This window comes from Ambystoma mexicanum, chromosome 3p, assembly GCF_040938575.1.
Source record: "Ambystoma mexicanum isolate Mex_15411 chromosome 3p, UKY_AmexF1_1, whole genome shotgun sequence".
Lineage (NCBI taxonomy): Eukaryota > Metazoa > Chordata > Amphibia > Caudata > Ambystomatidae > Ambystoma > Ambystoma mexicanum.
The window spans coordinates 1,268,140,451-1,268,146,450 of NC_090925.1; positions in this window are offsets into that span (position 1 = coordinate 1,268,140,451).

The window sequence follows — 6,000 nt, forward strand, 5'->3', positions numbered from 1 at the left end:
TACCGAAGCCCAGGTGGCTGCATCACAGGGCAGTAGAGGCAGCCATACCCCTGGTAGAATGGGCCCGTAAGCCGACCGGTGGGTCCTTACCCACCAAGCATTAACACTCAGAGATAGCCAAAATAATCGAGCGAGAGAAAGTCTGTTTCGTCACAGCCTGTCCCAAACGCCTTCCAGCGTAACCAATAAAGAGCCAATCGTCCACTCTGACCCAGGACATGCGTGTAATATGAAAGCTTAACGCTCTCCTAGGATCAAGCCTATGGAGCCTCTCCTCTTCCTTACCAGGATGTGGAGGAGGTTAAAATGCCAGAGGAACAACCTTCTGACCTAAATGAAATTCCGACACCACCTTCGGAAGAAAAGCAGGACGAACTCTAAGGACAACCCTGTCCTTATGAAACACAGTGAAGAGTGGCTTAACTGAAAGTGCCTGTAACTCACTCACTCTGCGAGCGGAAGTGACTGCAACTAAAAATACAATTTTCAGAGTCAACAGTCTCAAAGGGCATGAATGCAAAGGCTGAAACGGAGCACACAGCAGAAACTTGAGAACAAGGTTCAAATCCCAACGGGGCACCTAGAAAGGTGACGGAGGGAACACATTAGTGAGCCCTTTCAGAAACTGAGAAATTAAAGGAATTTTAAATTAGGAACACTCTTCAGACGAGTGCTTAAATATGGACAGCGCCACCAGGTAACCTTTAATGGTATTCACTTGAAGGCCCCTGTGGGCCAAAGAAAGCAAAAAAGACAGAACCATGGGAATTTCACATGCAAAAGGATCCACATTCTTAACCCTGCACCAGTCACAGAACTTCCGCCAACACCTCCATCACGTCTTCAGGGAGGTCCCAATCCTTATACCTCAACCTTTCAGAAACCAAGCGTAAAGGTTGAGGGACCTGACCTCTGGATGGAGAACCTGACCCCCTCCCTTCCGGGAGAGCAGATCGTCTCGGTAGGGAAGACGACGTGGAGGGCAGATGGACAAGTCGAGAAGGTCCGGGTACCACGTCCTCCGGGCCCACGCCGGAGCAATGAGGATCATCCGGGAACCGAACCTCCGTAACCTCCGCAGTACTTGCGGGATGACGGGGATTGGAGGAAACGCGTACAGCAGTGGGAATGACCACTCCACCACGAACGTGTCTCCTAAGGCTCCGTTTGGAGGAAATTCCCGCAAGCAGAACCTCTCGCACTTCCGGTTGACACTGGAGGCGAAGAGATCCACTTGAGGGGTACCCCAAAGGGCGAAGATCTCCAGGAGAATCTCCTGAGCCAACTCCCACTCATGAGAGATCGCGCTCTGCCTTCTCAGAGCGTCCGCTGTCTCATTTTCGTCTCCTGCCAGATGAACTGCCGAGATCGAAACTTCCTGCTGGATTGCCCAGAACCAGAGCTGCATCGCCTCCCTGCACAGAGGAAGTGACCCTGCCCCCCACTTTTTGTTGAGGTAGTGCATGGCCAAAGTGTTGTCCTTCAGGATCAGGACATTCTTTCCTCGCACAGTCGGCAGAAAAGCCTTCAGGGCTAGCCTGACGGCCCTCGGCTCCAACAGATTGATATGGAGACTGGACTCCGACGGAGACCAACGACCGCTGACTGTCAACTCGTTGGCATGAGCTCCCCATCCTGTGAGGGATGCGTCCATCACGATCGTCACCTCCGGCCAGGGCAGCCAAAATAGAGCCCCCCCTCATCAGATTGCCTTCTTCGGCCCACCACAGAAGGTCCCGGGTGACCGAAGACGGCACCTGAACAGGGGCAGACATCCTGCCGGAGGACTGAGACCACTGGAGCTTGAGCGCCCACTGCAAAGATCTCATCCGCAACCTGGCCTCTGGCACCAGAAGAATGCAGGATGCCATGAGGCCGAGCAGTCTCAAGAACTCCAACGCTGGGAGAGTCTGGGCAAGTTGAAACTTGTGCACCATGTGCTGAATGTGATGAGCCCTCATCTGGGGAGGAAAACACTGCCCCAGGGACGTGTCGAGCACTGCTCCAATGTACTGGAGCCTCTGAGTTGGTGTCAAATGGGACTTCTTTAATTTGAGGGAGAAGCCCAGCTTGTGGAGGGAGTGGCAGGTGACCGACAGATGATCCAGGTCTTGCTCGGGAGAGCGCGCCCTGATCAACCAATCGTCCAGATAGGGGTAGACGTGAATCCCCCCCCTTTCCTGAGTTGCGCTGCCACCACTACCATGAGCTTGGTGAAGACCCTCGGGCGGAGGTCAATCCGAACGGCAGGACCCGAAACAAAGTGCGAGTCTCCAACCGCAAACCTTAGGTACTTCTTGTGCTTCGGATGGATCGGCACATGAAAATAAGCGTCCTTGAGGTCGAGAGACACCAACCAGTCCTGAAGTTGAAGGGCCTGGAGGACTTGAGAAAGAGTAACCATCTTGAACTTGTCCTTCCTGAAGAGTTTGTTCAGACCGCGCAAGTCCATGATGGGTCTCAATCCCCAGTCTTTCTTGGAAATTAAAAAATAAGGGGAATACCATCCTTTGTTCCTCTCCGCTACAGGCACCAGTTCTATGGCGCCTTTCTCCAGCAGGGATTGAATTTCCTGCGCAAGGAGCGGATCCGGACTCTTCAAAGAGATTCCCCGGTGGAGTGTCTTGAGGCCTCTGCCGGAAAGGAAGACAGTAGCCGTGGGTTATGATCTCCAGAACCCACACATCTGAAGTAATGGCGCGCAACTCTGCAAGATGCTGCGCCAGCCTTCCCCCAACCGGCGAACTAACGGACATGGCCTCGTGACTAAGCTGAAGCGGCTGCGGCGTTGCCTGAGGGCAAAGAGGCAACAGCCCGAGCAGCCTTGGCACCTTGTTTTCCACCTCTGGCACTCCTACGGTGGTCCCTTTGACTGGCAGCTCCTCTCGCTTTACCAAAGGATGAGTAATAACGAAAGGAACCTCCCCTCCATTGCTGTCCCCTAGGACGAAAAGGCGGAGGTTGTCGAACTGCAGCGCCCAACGACTTCGCTGCAGCTTTGGAGGTCTGCAACCTCTCAAGGCTCTCGTCAGCCTTGCTGCCAAAAAGATGTTCCACGTCAAAGGACATGTTAAGGAGCAGGGCCTGCACATCAGGAGCAAACCCCGACTTCCGCAACCACGCAAACCTTGCATCACGGTGCTCGCTGCCATGGATCGGCTGACGCAATCTTCCATGTCCAAACGCGACTGAACGGCCTCACACATAGCATCTTTGCCATCCTGAACCATAGCAAGGAAACCATCCCGGTCATCCCCTTCAGGAATATGTTCAGCCGGCAAGGAAACACAGTTCCAGAGTGTGTGCGTGAAACGAGACAAGGCACAAATGGAGTTGGCCGCCTGAAGTGCCATACCCCCTGCAGAAAACACTGTCTTCGCCCAGCCGTCAAAACGCTTGTCGTCCCTATCAGGAGGGATTGTAGGGTACGACGCCTGCTTTGCTGGGGCCGTAGCCGCCTGCACCACCAAACTCTCCGGAGTAGGGTGCTTGGACAAGTAGCAGGGGTCACTACTGGCTGGGCGGTATTTTCGCAGCAAAGACTTGCTCACTGCCGGGAGAGTCTCCGGAGCAGTCCAAGCCGCTGCCACCCTTCTTTGCAGAGCCATATGGAATGGCAGTACTGGGTCAGTTGGTGGACCAATGTCGAGGATATCCGTAAGGTCATCCTGAACAAACTCCCCTGGGGGGAGCAGACCATCCTAAGTACTCAGTGACCCGTGACATAAGGCGCCGGTACGAAGAATCGGCATGAGTGCCAGGCTCAGGCCTACAAAACTCCACCTCCGGAGAGGTGTCCAGCCCACTAGCATCATGCAGGGACTTGCCTTAGGTCCTCAAACTGGCTATGGCCCGAGAGAATCTCGTCGGGCACCGTGTCAGGCACCATGCCATCATCAGAGCCCTCATCCACCTCTGAAATGAACTCCAGATGAAGGTAAGAAGGCACAGAACTGGAACCAAAGCCATGTTTGACCTTGGCCAGAGCCTTTCTAGGAGGTTGCCACGGGGTACCCCCGTCGACACAGCCCCGAAAGGCGTCGAGTGAATCGGCGCCGGCGTCAAGAGAATCGGCATCGACGACGGACGCGGCGCTGACAGCGTCGACACAGGCCTCGAAGGCAGAGCCCCGAGCGTGTCCCTCGACATCCTGGGCGCTGACGGCGTCGACGACCTCCTCGGAGGCAGAGCCTGGAGAGAGTCCGTCGACGACCTCGTCGTCGATGTCTTCCACGAAGACTTCACAGGCTCACACGGTCTCAAGCGCGTCGAGGACCTGGACCTGGACCGAGCATGCCGAGAACGATTCCCCTTGTCCGAGCGGGACCTTTCCCGCGAATCGTGACGACCACCCGAGCCGAAGGCGTGCAAGCGGCATCTCTTGGCTGATCACGACCGACCCCACTCGGAGGCGCGGACGGACCAGTGCCCTGTGATTCGAGAATCGCCAACATTTTCTTCCCGAAGGAAGCCCATTCCTCCGGTGTCGCATGCTTGGTGGGGTAAGCGACCCGCCGACGGGCAGAGTCCTCGGATGAGGACGGGGAAGGCGACCGATGACAGCGCTTCCGGGAGTGCCTCGAAGAGGCAGAGGAGTCGCGAGACCGACTCCGGGACCGAGACCCACTGGACTTCCGACGACGCGGAGAGTCGCCCCTCGAGTAGTCCGTCGAAAGCCCCGCAGACCTCGACTTCCGGGGCTTGGACACCTTAACTACTGATAACTTCTTCTTGCGCTCCTGCAAGGCTTTCTACGTGAGCGACTGGCAGTCGACACAGTCATCCGTGTCATGGGCCTCCCCGAGGCACCAGAGGCAGGCGTCGTGCGAGTCCGTGACCAACATCTTGGACCCACAGTCCCCGCACTTCTTAAAGCCTGGATGCGGCGTGGAAGACGAGGTAGACATCTTCACGAAGAATAACTTCACAAAAGAACAGGTTCGAAGAACCGAGATGAACAACAGAAACTCCAAAGAGTCGAGGCGTACCGAGATTCACAAAGCGAACACCTTCGTCTAAAAAACGAAACGGAGGCTACGGGCGTTGTGCGTCCTACTTATAACATCCAGTGACATCGGCCGTCGGAGGAGGTCCTCGAGGGCGGCGTATCGACGTCATCGACGCAGGAGCCGAAGATTTTCCGAAGCAGCACAGCTGTGGTGATTACTGTCATAGATATGGAATACGTCGGAGGACCCAATCCCCTCGAACCGACCCGTTTTGACCGAGAAAGGAGAAACAAGACGGCGACCTATCTTCCTACACTTCTTGAAGCCGGGGAAGGCATTACAGAGCACACACGCTGCGCACAGTGAACCTGTCCTGGACGTAATACTGCGGCTCGTTGAAGGCTGTCTGCAGTGAGAACAAGCCTGGAAGGAGCTTTTCCCCCGTGGGGCACCCCGACTCAAAGCGAGAGACGACGTGAGGAAGCGGCCTGACTTTCCACTCCTGGACTGAGAGCCTACTGCAGCTACACGGACTGAACTGCACCGGAGGAGCCGGCGTCACCACCCATCTACTTTGGCCCTGGAGGAAGTGTCTGCTTTCCCTCCCCGTGGGCATCACTGGAGAAGAGAGTGTCGACCCCCCCACGGCCACGGGGCCACTTGAAATCGGAGCCTGGGGATCCCCTGGCAAGAGCCAGAGGGCCCACAGAAGGAGCTACTGGCACGCCCCGCCCCCACTGGAGAAGGCAGCGAGGCCTGCGCTACCTTCTCAGAGCCAACGGACCACAGTCCACCACATCTCTGCTCTTAGAGCCATTTGTCCCCACAGAGGACCCCGCGGGTAGTGAGCACAACTCTCAGGGCCCCATATACATGTGGGAAGACTCTGAGACCAGCCAAAACTACTCCTCCTCAGGAGGTTACAGGGGGCCCGGCCTGGTGGGACGACTAGACGGGTGCCTGCAACGGATAGGAGTTGCTGGGACTAGTCCCCATTCATAGGCCCACGCGAGGCCTCATCCAAAAGGCGGTTGGTTCCTCCTTGGGCCGC